This window comes from Arvicola amphibius, chromosome 7 (assembly GCF_903992535.2).
Source record: "Arvicola amphibius chromosome 7, mArvAmp1.2, whole genome shotgun sequence".
Classification (NCBI taxonomy): Eukaryota; Metazoa; Chordata; class Mammalia; order Rodentia; family Cricetidae; genus Arvicola; species Arvicola amphibius.
The window spans coordinates 56,793,529-56,806,070 of record NC_052053.1 but is presented as its reverse complement, the minus strand read 5'-3'; the positions used below and the strand labels follow the sequence as shown (position 1 = coordinate 56,806,070).

At 39.2% G+C, this 12,542-nt stretch overlaps 1 protein-coding gene across 8 annotated transcripts in view; it reads right to left on the bottom strand.

Moving 5' to 3' along the window:
• Positions 1-12,542, bottom strand: part of LOC119818587 (spermatid perinuclear RNA binding protein) — a 139,598-nt gene that overhangs the window by 90,375 nt on the left and 36,681 nt on the right. The window lies entirely within an intron of this gene.

Sequence of the window (12,542 nt, the reverse complement as noted above, 5' to 3'; positions counted from 1 at the left end):
TGTTAGTTATATTTTCTAGATATGTAGAGATATATTTTAGTTAAATAGGCATTCTTCATATCTTTCAAAGGCTACAGAATATGGCATTTAATGTTTTAATAACTTGGGGTTTTTCATGACAATGAGACACGTCTGCTCCTGGCAGCACCAATCTACTTCGAGAGGAAGATGGGCATCGAAGAGGCTACTTATGGAGTTTGTTAGCCATTTGGGCAAGAAACTGCTCTTGCCTGGACTGTTGCATAAACTGCACACAAAGAACCTGCAGAGAGAGGACTGCTGAACTTGCCTAAAGGTGAGATGGTCTTTTGGGGTTCCTGATTCATTAAAGAGTCTGCGAGACGTTCTGCAGGACACAGCAGAAAGTGACTGAACTGTCTTTGAAATTTCCTGCTTCATGGAAATGTAGGCTGAAGATGGATGCCCCAACGGTACAGAGGAACTTTGGGTGACTGTCCAGGCAGCGAGTTATCTCTATCATTTCTAGAGTTTGAAAGTTGCATATGACTTGTTTACTTAAGTAATATTATATCCTTCTGGAGTCTTTGATGGAGTTGAAGAATAAATAGATAGTTATAGCTTTCCTTAGTTATGATAAAAGATAAACTAGATCTAAATATTATAACTGTAATACTTGCTTGATAACTGTTTTGTTATATGTAATTTTGCTATGTTAAAGTTGAAGCCTTTCTTTTTTGTTTAAACAGAAAAAGGGGAAATGATGGAGGAGAGTTATCTGTCTATGTTACTTTCATTGGTTAATTAATAAAGAAAACTGCCTTGGCCCTTTAAGAGAACAGAAAATTAGGTAGGTGGAGTAGACAGAACAGAATTGTGGGAAAAAGGAAGCAGAGTTGGGGAGACGCTTCAGGCAGTCGCCAGAGTGAGTCACCATGATTCTCCTCTCTGAGATGGACGCAGGTTAAGATCTCTCCTGGTAAGCCACACTTCGTGGTGCTACACGGATTACTAAATATGGGTTAAACAAGATGTGAGAATTAACCAATAAGAGGCTACAGATAATGGGCCAGGCAGTGTTTAAAAGAATACAGTTTCCGTGTAATTATTTTGGGTAAAGCTAGCCGGGTGGCGGGACGCAGACCCGCCGCTCCTTCTACAAGCACCTTAATGTTCCAATCAACTACAAACACACATAGAACCCACTCCTCCAATCCCAATTCTTTCCTTCTCCCTCCCTCTTTTCCTTATTCTCCCTCTACTCAAAAACTCCATCCAACTACTCAGGTCCAACTCTTCTCTTCAATCAATAGATCCTTTCATCCTTAGCTTCTGCCTGTCTAAAATCTGATCAGTCCCATCTTCCAGAAGTTTGAACCACCAAAATCCCTCACCTACACTATACTACTGGCTCAAACATGTCTTAAGTCTCCCCACATAGTACTGTTCTCAGAAATAGCACATCTTAGATTAGGTAATGGCATATCTTTGCATATCTGAGTAAACACCTGTTGATTATTAAGGATATAAATCTCCAATAATCCAATTCCCACTTCTTGGCCTCCTCTGTCACTATCCACACTTGCTGTGTTAAATCCACACCAGAATTTCTGCTTAAGGTCCACACTCTGGGACCTCTTATCTTTGCTAGTAGTTTACCCTTCATAATCCATGTAATTCCTTTCCCCATTGTTTCAGGAATGCATTCAATTGTCACATTATCATACACCCAATTCCTTATCAGTCTACAGACAATAGAATATCCTTCAAGATACACCTGCTGTATTAGTCTCAAATAGATGTATCACTGGTACATTTTTACTATTTAACAGTTTTACTATTTAACAGTTCCTGTTTTACTATTTAACAGTTTTAAATGTTTTACTATTTAACAGTTCCTGGCATGAAGGAAAAATTAGCATTTCTCTAAGTATTTTCTTATATGGCACTGCATATTATGCCCACAACAGTCCTGATAAGTAGTGAGAAAAAAAGAACAAATGGTATAAACTTATTTTATAGTATGAAAGCACAGACATGCAAACATGTTTGATGGCTTTTCTACAACCACAGTGTGGTACTGGAGAACCACCCACGCAACTGGTGTCCCCAGAATTCTTCTGAGTTCACATCAATGTCTCCATGAGCATGAAAGAGCATGAAAGAGCAGGGATTTAATTTTACGCAAAAATCTGTAAAAGTTCAACCTGACGTCTTCTCCTTTAAATGATGTCCAAGCACAGAACAGCAACTCAACTGTGTAAACCACAGCAGCTGTTGATTTTCTTCTCACTAAAAAGTTATGATGCAGGTCATCAGACTAACTTTAAAATTTCCAGATCATGTGAAAATTCTGACCAAAAGGAAAAGGGGGTAGGGGGTTAGCAAACAGTTTAGTGTTCCAGTATTTCCTGTCCCCTGTACCAGATGCAGCACACTTCTCCCAGAAGGGTAAACCAACACCCTGACAAACAAGCAACAGTATTTAATTCTCAAAACTTCTGCTGGCATTCTGCAGAAGAGCATGACAAAGAAACTCTCTGAAGATGAAATAAAGACAAATATTTCTCTTAATTAGGCAGGTTTGCAAAAATGACCTGAAATCCTGCAATCTAGCTTTTAAAAATTCGCAATTGAAAATAGAAGTTTTGTTTGCACTCTGACAAAGTATTTTTGCCATCAAAATAAGGTTTGGGTTACACAAAAGTATTACAAAATATATTAGACCCTTCAATAATCCAACTAGACTTCCAGCTCTTGCCAGCACTCACTCCCCTTTGCTGCAGCCCTCATCAGGTTAGAAACTGTTTATTTAGGTCAGAAAAGACAGGGACCTTTTCAGGACAGCTCAGTATCTCTGGCTCATGTATCAGTATTGTAATTCAGCCCTTTCACAAACTCCTCCTAAAATGAATTCTGACATAAATCACAAGACTGGCACTACTGATAATCCATGAAGAGTCACAAGAGAAAAAAAACCTAAGTACTAGACTTAGACCATTTACAGAGATTATGAACAAAGAAAAAATATGATAGGCTACATTAATAATTAATGTAAAAGCAACAGAATTGCAGTCAGACTTCCTAATACACCTGAGGAATGAGCTAATCAGTTCTGAACCAAACCTAACTTCTCTAAGTGAGTCTCAGCTCCTTCATTCATAAAATTACAGAGTGGGATGCTAAGATGGCACAGCAGGTAAAAGTGTTTGCAAACATGAAAGCAGCAAGGAATCAAAGCCATTTCACCTTTCAACAGTTCAAACAAAAAAGTTGCTGGGTGGTGGAGCAAGTTTGAAGACAGGCTCCAAAGCTACAGAAAAACAAAAAAGAAAAGAACCCAAATATAATGTTTTTCTTAAAGTTCCTGAATTTTAACTTCTGTCTGTGTCTATATCTCAGCAGATTTGCACCTGGCTGACAGACGTCATTCAGGGAGCACCTGCAAACTGCTGAGCTCTGGATTTGCTGAAAGCTGTTATCAACTAGTCCAGCCAATGTGATTGGTCTCTTTACCAGAATCAGCTAATCAGATGCTTCTGATAAATGCCCCATTGCCCAGTCTTTGACTAGTCTTTCAGCCTTCCTGGGTCCTGACAATCGATGCCCCAGTTCATCCCTGCCTCCATAACAGGCTGAAATATGTTAAGTCAAAAGAAAACTCCCTAACACAGGGGACAAAATGGCTATCTATAATCTACAATGTTAACTGACATAAAAGAAAAATGGGCTCACATTTATCAACAGGTAGATATATTAACTAAAATGGTTCTACTATATGATCTACTTCATGCAAAACAAAGAGATATTCATCGCAATGCTTGAGTCTTTTGCCTCTGCTAATTAGTGTTGGCTCTTACATTATTGACACAATAACTAAGCAGTAATTCCTATCTGGGTACCATTAAGGTAATGGTTAATAGATACAAATATAAACCAGTACCCATCATAACGTCAAGGATTTGATTCCAGGGGCAATCCAATGCCCTCTTCTGGCTCCCATGAGCACCCACACAGATGCAAGCAAATGCTCACGCATACACTTATAAAGACATTCACATGAATAAAAATAAACCTACTTGAAAATTTTTTAATTTTTAATTTTAATTATGTGTATGTGTGTAAAGGGATATATGCATTTGAATGCAGGTACCTGCAAAGGCCAGAGGGATCAGATCCATTGGAAGCTGGAGTTACAGATGGTTGTAAGCCATGTAAAACATGGATGCTAAGAACAAACTCAGATCCTCTGCAAGAGTAGCTCTCATTCTTAACAGCTGAGCAGAACATATCCACAGCCCCTATATAAATCTACTTTAAGTTTTGTTAAACCAGTACTCAGGAGGCAGAGGCAGGTGGATTGAGGCCACACTGGTCTACATAGTGAGTTCCAGGACAGCAAGGGCTACTCAGAGAAATCTTGTCTCAAAAATACCCAAAAAAAAATAGTTTCTTTATATAGCTATACCAAACTCTAAACTTTTTAAATGATTTATTTAACTTTATTTTATCAGCATTGGTGTGAAGGTGTCAAATCCCCAGGAACTGAATTTACAGACAAGCTGCTATGTGGGTGCTGGAAGGGCACAGTGCTCTTAACCACCGAGTCAATCTCTCCAGTTCTGTTTTCTAAACAGATACTATCACTCCATTTACAAACAATTCTTGAAGATCCATAGTTCTTTCTAACAAAGCACTTCAGACAATCTTGCCTTCAGCACAGTATTTACACCCCAGTTCTACCAAAGTGATCTGCTGTAATTTCTCTCCTTCTGTCACTCATTCCTCCATGTTCTTCAATGTCATCTACTTCTGACAACAGCATCTAAATTTTATCTCAAACCCTGGTGTTCAAAGCAAGTTCTACCATCTTCACAAAGTCTCTAAAAGATCCAATCGTGAAAATCTTTACTAAAATTTCCACAATATACAACTATGTTAGCTGTTAATCATATGCATCCTTATATTCCAACTTACATGCTTCAGCATGCTTTTCTCCAAACTTATAAATTAAGAACCATAATTAAGTCTCAAAATACAGTATCCAGCTCAGTTCATAAATGAGATCAATAAATATTGGTAATAAAGTGTCTGATATCTGATAGACCTGGATTTTAATCTACTGTCTTCTAGCTGTTTGAAAGTACCAAGTAATCCTGAGTTTCTACTTTCATTTGTAATAAAATGTCCACTTCATGGGAATATTATAAAATGTCAAAAAATTTTAAAGCCTTCAAAAATGAGACAGACTAACAGTTCTGAGCACTCTTAATAATGAAACCAGAAAACAGAAGAAAGGTATTTTCAATGCACTTGACATGAATACAGAGGCTGGAGAGATAATGCAGCAATTAAGAGTACTTGCTAGCCAGCAGTGGTGGCACAGGCCAGCACTCAGAAGACAAGAGGCAGGCAGATCTCTGTGAGTTCAAGGTCAGCCTGGTCTACAATAGGAGAAAGGGAGTTCCAGGACAGGCCCCAAAGCTACAGAGAAACCCTATCTCAAAAAAAAAAAAAAAAAAAAAGGAAAAAGGTTCTTGCTAATATTACAGGGGATATGAATTCACTTCCCAGCACTCACACAGCTCACAACTGCCTACAACTCCGATTCCAGAAGATCTAACTTTTGGCCTCCACAGGTACCTGAGCACACGTGGTCCATATACAAATAAGCAGGCATACATATACACATAAATTATTATTTAAACTGTAAATAAAAAAAGGAATGCAGCTTGATGTGGTGTCATTCTTGTGTTGGGGCAGGAGAAACAGAAGGTCATTATCAACTTCAACTACCTATCTAGTAGGTCTGCCCGGGTTACATGAGATTGTCTCAAAAATGACAAACAGAAAAAAACCCAGAGGGGCAGGGAGCCTCAGGAATCTAGACAAAAATCAAAAGGAATAAGGAAGTTGCTATGTATCTGAATAAATTCAAAGAAATTTCAAGCAAAAATTAAGGGGTTTTTTTTGTTTTTTTCTGGTTTTTTGAAACAGGGTTTCTTTGTGTAGTTTAGGAGCCCTCCTGGAACTCATTTTGTACACCAGGCTGCCCTTGAACTCACAGAGATTCACCTGTCTCTGTCTCCTGAGTGCTGAGATTAAAGACGTATGCCACCATTCCTGGCTTCAAATAAATATTAAGTTTTAACATTATTATAAGTCTAATATTTGGGGCTGGAGAGATGGCCCAGCAATTAAGAGCATTGGCTGCTCTTCTAGAGGTCCTGAGTTCGATTTCCAGCAATCACATGATGGTTCACAACCATCTATAGTGGGATCTGACGCCCACTTCTGGCCTAAAGTCGATAGAGCACTCATACATAAAATAAATAAATCTTTTTTTTAAAAAAAGCCTAATATTTAACCTTTTTCAGTTAAATATTAAATATGTAATTATACAATTAAAAGAGGCTAAAAATTGAGAAGATAATAAATTACTATATCATCTATACGTTTTCAGATTTTGTTTTGTTTTGTTTTTCGAGACAGAGTTTCTCTGCAGCTTTAGAGCCTGTCCTGGAGTTAGCTCTTGTAGACCAGGCTGGTCTCGAACTCACAGAAATCCGCCTGCCTCTGCCTCCAGAGTGCTGGGATTAAAGGCGTGCGCCACCACCGCCCGGCTACGTTTTCAGAATTTTAAAGGATAAATATTATCAACTAATAATCTATTAGTCAAAGATATTAAATTGTAATTTTTAGAAAAATGTTGGGGCTGTAGAGCTCGGAGGTTAGATGCATTAGTTAAGAGCTCAGAGGTACTGAGAGCAATTCCCAGCATGGCAGCTCACATCTATCTGATGGCCCCTTCTGGCATGCATGCAAAAATGCAGACAGAACACTGCATATATAATGAATAAATCAATCTTTATAAGCCAAGTGGTGGTGGCACATGCCTTTAATTCCAGCACTCAGGAGGCAGAAGCAGAAGGATCTCTGAATTCAAGAACAGCCTTGTTGAACAAAAAGAAAAACAACCTTAAAAACTTCCAAAGTAACTAAGGAGAAAACACTATTTTTTTTTCAATTTTGTGTGTGTGTCTATTACAATACCTACCCTTTTAAACTAGCAAGTTTAACTTTTAAATTTAAAAAGGCCAAGACTTAGTGGAATTAAGTGCCTTTGAATAAATTAGATGACTTTGAATGAATGTATTCTCCAAATGAGATATCTCAGCTAGAAATTATTAATTTATAAGCCAGGGTAAAAGCAGTATTTGAAGATGGTACTTGAAGACAAAGCAATCTAGATGATGTCCTCAACAGACTCTCAGAGTTTTAAAATAAAATAAGTGAGAAACAACAAAGGAAAAAGAAACTGACAAGGACTTGGTAATAAAATTTGGGGTAGGAAAGAAGACAAAAGAGAAGGTAGACAACATAGAAAGCCAAGAGTACTTAAAGAATTATTAAGAGAGCCGGGCGGTGGTGGCGCACGCCTTTAATCCCAGCACTCGGGAGGCAGAGGCAGGCGGATCTCTGTGAGTTCGAGACCAGCCTGGTCTACAAGAGCTAGTTCCAGGACAGGCTCCAAAGCTACAGAGAAACTCTGTCTCGAAAAACAAAAAAAAAAAAACAAACAAACAAAAAAAAAAAAAGAAGCAAAAAAAAAAAAAAATTATTAAGAGTACTCAACCACCAAACGCCGTTTTTACATCAAACCAAAGACTGAAAACAGACTACTGTAGGCACACTGGTGCTACTCATGACCTTGTCAAGGGCACTTTTTCCGCAGAAAAAGCCTGATACAAACTGGCTTGAGAATATGATGGCGAAAATCTGAACTAGGCATAAATTGCCATTAGGACTATAAAACCAGGCAAATGTTTTTTGGAAAACAGCTTGCCAGTTCTTCAAAACATCAAATATAATTTACATGACTGAGCAATTCTATTGCTAAGTATACACCCATAAGCATTTTTAAAATATACCAGGTGGTAGATCTCTTGAGTTCGGTGCCAGCCTGGTCTACAGAGTGAGATCCTAGGCAGCCAGGGCTACAAAAAGAAACACTGCCTCAAAAATAGATGGATGGATGGATGGATAGACAGACAGACAGACAGACAGACAGACAGACAGACAGATAGATGTGGATATTTTTCATAATAGCCATAATATAGAAACAAATCTAATGTTGATCAACTGATGACCAAGTAAGCAAAATGTAGCATATCCATATAATGGAGTATTACCTGACCAAAAAAATAACAAAGGGCATGGTATAGTATCAATGACCTTGAAAACCACTATGGTTTGGCTGCAAAATGTCCTTCCTAAGATCACATTTGAACACTTGGTCCCCAGCTGAAGCCTCTGCTTGGGAAGGTTCTAGAAGCAGGCCTGGTCTCACAGCCTGATCTCACTTATAGCCAGGTCTCAATTACAGCCTGGTCTCACTTCTGTTCACTCTGCTTCCTGAGTATGGATGCAATGAGACCTGCCAGTTTCTTGCTACCCTGCCATAATGGACTTTACCACCATGGAATTATAAGCCAGAACTAATCTTTTTCCCCTTTAATTTAGTACAAGAACATTAAACAAAAACATAATTAGGAAAAGAAATTAGACCTAAATAAAGACCATGTATTACCCCAATTACAAAAATGTCCAGAATGGGAAATCCTATAGATTTCAAGTATATCAGTAATTTCCAGGGACTGGGAAGGAAACAGAAACTGCTCAGGGTTTTTCAAGGGGTAACAAAAATATGTTCTAGAATCAGTGGAATGGATGTACAAGGATGGAATATATTAAAACATGGAATCATATCCCTGAATTTTATGTTATATAGTCTTTACTGTTCTACTGCTATGAAGAGACACCAATCCCACAGCAACTCTAATAAAGGAAAACATTTAACTGGAGCTTGCTTGTAGTTTCATAGGTTCAGACCATAATCATGAAGGTGGGGAACAAGGTGGCATGCAGGCATAGTAGTTGAGAGTTCTAAAGCCAGATACTCAGGCAGCAAAAAAAAGAGAGACACCCCGGGCCTGGCTTAAGCTTTTGAAACCCCAAAGCCCAGTTCCAGTGACACACTTGCTCCAACAAGGCCACACCTCCTAATCCCTCTCAGATAGTGCTACTCTGTAATGATCAAGCATTCAAATATAAGAAATTCTTATTCAAACACCAACTATGGATTACATTTCAGAAAGAAAAAAGATAAATGGAAAGAAGCACTTGGCATGAACAAATTTAAGAAGTTTTATTACAAAACAGAGCAAAGAGATAGGTGTGATGGTACACACCTTTAATCCCAGCATTTAGGAAGCACAGAGGCAAGCAGATCTGATTTCAAGGCCAGTCTGGTCTACCTAGCAAGTTCCAGACCAGTCATGACTATAGAGCAAGACCCTGTCTTGAGAAAGAAGAGGGAAAGAAGGTAGGGAAGAAAGGAAAGGAAGTGAGTTGGGGGAAGGGGGAAAGAGAGAATGGTAGAAAATGTTACCTGTCAGTTAAAGTGAGGTCAATTGTTTTAACATGAGTAAGATTATTTTTATGTGTTTTAAGACAAAACCATGGTGATACAGGAGAATTGGAGAAAGGGATTCCTACACCACTATTTTAAGTAGTTGGAAAGAGATAACATATAGTACATAAGAGCTTGATTTAATAAAAGCACAAGTAGTTCTACGGTTAAGAATAATGAGGGTGGGTGGCCAAACAAATATGTGATGGAGAGGTAGGAAAGACAGAAAAAAGTGGAGCACAGCATGCACTAGGAAGAGAGGCAAAACTGGAGACGTTGATAATGGTGACAGGTGAAAGGACTGAGGTCTACATGCTGTCATTGACCAACAAGGTTGGAAGGATGGTGTACAACAGCCTGAAGCTTAAGCAGACACAGACTCAACCCCCAAACCTGTGGCCGGGCCTCAGAACTCCCCTGACTCTGGGCAATGATGGAGTCCAGAAATAAAGATGGGACCTTCTCAAAGGACCACCTTGGTCCACAACACCACCTGAGGTCATGTAGGTACTGGTAGTCCATGCTGTTGTCCCAGGCCACAATGAAGCCTAAGATTGCCTCAATGATGTCCTCAGGCTTTGCTGCCTCAGGAGCCATGCTGAGGTGAATGGTCTGTGGTAACCTCCTGAGACCATGTTGAGGCTCATGATCCATGGAGTCACTGAGAGCCATGAATGGGTCAGTGGTGGTGATACAGTCAAGGGCTGTGTTTGATGTCTGAGGCCTGATTATACTCAAGCCCATTTAGAGGCCTGTGATAGGGACTGTGGCCTAAAGTAATGTTAATGTCTGCTCAGGCCACCTAATGGCTCTCCTTAGCTGATGGCTTCTGGAACAAATGCAGATGGAGAAAGACTCATCCTCCCTTGCAGGGCTGGCCACTACGAATTTGACCATGCTCTGGTGAACATATGGCCCACACAAAATGGACTTGTTTGGGGGGGTTGCTTTTTTCAGGGGGGTGGCAGTCACAGGGGGAAAGGGGTGAAACAGAAAGACTGGGAGGTGAGCATAACAGGGCTCATGATGTGAAATTACCAAATAATAAAAAAATTTAAAAAAGAAAAATGAGGACAAAAAATGCATAGGTACATAATGCTTCATTGCCTTTAGAGAAGTAGGGAGCAAGGTTATCAGCTGAATGGAAGTGAAGGTGTTATGGGTTAAAAAAAAAAAAAAAAAGAAAAACAAGTCCCTTGTGATGCATAGCTTTTTCTCATAGACAAAAGGACAAGATAATTTTAAACTCAAGGTCAACATGAGCTATACAATCTGGTTTATATTATAAAATGGAGAGAAAAAAATCTTGTAACCCAACAACTATCTAGGAGTAGAATAAGTGGACTAAGCAATGATTGCCTGGCAGCATTAATGACCCACATGAGTTTTTTAAGGTCAAAAATTTGAAGCCGGGCATTGCTGGTGCACATCTTTAATCCAAGATCTTGAGAGGCAGAGGCAGGTGGAAATGTGAATCGAGTTCTTTAACAGCCAAGACTACACAGAGAAACTCTGTCTCAAAAACAAAAACAAACGAATTTGAAAATATGGTTGTCTATGTACACTGATATGTGTTTCCAGCTATGTTCAGATGAACCAAGTACAGGTACAGAGCAGAAATGTCAAAAGGTGCTGGAAACCAAACCTGAGTCACCCCCCAAAAATGCTAATAACTGCTGAACTACCTCTCCAGTCCTCTCCTAAACCTCTTATTTTGGCTGATATTCCAATTCAAAATCAGAAGTCAGAAGAACAAGAGGAATCATCTTACGCTTCCATCCACTCCTCACATCAAATAAAAAATTAAATACTGAAGATTTAATGCCTGGAAAAGGCTGGCCTAGAGAACCACCTGCCTTTGCCTCTGGAGTTCTGGGACACGATACCCAATCTAAAATGATACTTTCTTCAAGAAACAAATCTGACTGTACCTTCCTCAGCCAAGGTTCCCCATGAATTAATTCAATTTCCCTGCTTCTCTGACCTCTATCTGCTAAATTTATCCTGCAAGTGTACAGACTTGCTTACAGTTAAGTTACCTAAACACATCATTCTTCATCTTTCTCCTGTTGTGCTTCTATGAGACGCACAGCTCTTTCACACTGCTACACAAGAGTTTAGTTCCCCCTTTCTCCTGGAAGTTTATTTGCCCCTACTTCAACCTAAACAGTGCTTCATCTCCTTTATCTCGTTCCCTTCTATGCAATTCTTCTTCCTCCTCCTCCTCTTTCTCTTCCTGTTATTCTTTTGTTTCTTTTTTGAGACAGGATTTCTCTGTAAAGCCATGGCTGTCCTAGAATTCACTCTGTACACCAGGCTGGCCTCGAACTCACAAAGATCTGCCTGCCTCTGCCTCCCAAGTGCTGAGATCAAAGGTGTGTGCCACCAGAACCTGCCTTCTTCATATTATTACTATATCTACATCTTTCCTAGAAAATGATCACACTTGTAATTAGAAACAAAAAAGTTTTCAGTATCTACCTAATTTACAATAGCCCACACACAAACACCTGCTCTGGGAATGGCATCTTCTAACCTTCCCCAACACAAAGACAACTCAGAAAAAACATAAAAGCAAGCTTCCGGGACAGTATACATATTCCAAAATGTTGTGCTCAAAAATTATTGAGGAAAGACTGAGCCAATCAGAGTCTACCTCCCAAAAATTTGGACATTAAAATAAAGTAAAAATTTGGTATGTCTATGTGTTACTTAGAAATGTTAAAACTAAAATAAAGGCTATGAGAGCAGTCACATATTTGTAGTAGAAAGAGAAAGTAGGTCCTCAGAAAGAATAGAACCAACATATATGGGCAGAGTGAAATGGTTTAAGAAAACACACCCTTGGCTAGGCATGGTGATGCACACCTTTAATCCCAGCTCTCTAGAGGCAGAGGCCGGCGGATCTCTGTGAATTCAAGACAGTCTGGCCTACAGAGCAAGTTCCAGACCCACCAGGGCTACACAGAGATACCCTGTCTTGAAAAACTAAAAGGAAAGAAAAAAAAAAAACAGTCTTACAGGCCTTCTGACTGTTGCTTTTCGTCCTCCCTAAACCTCTCCAATTCCTCTTGCCTTTGGCATCTTAAAGCAAGACCTGTTATTTATATTA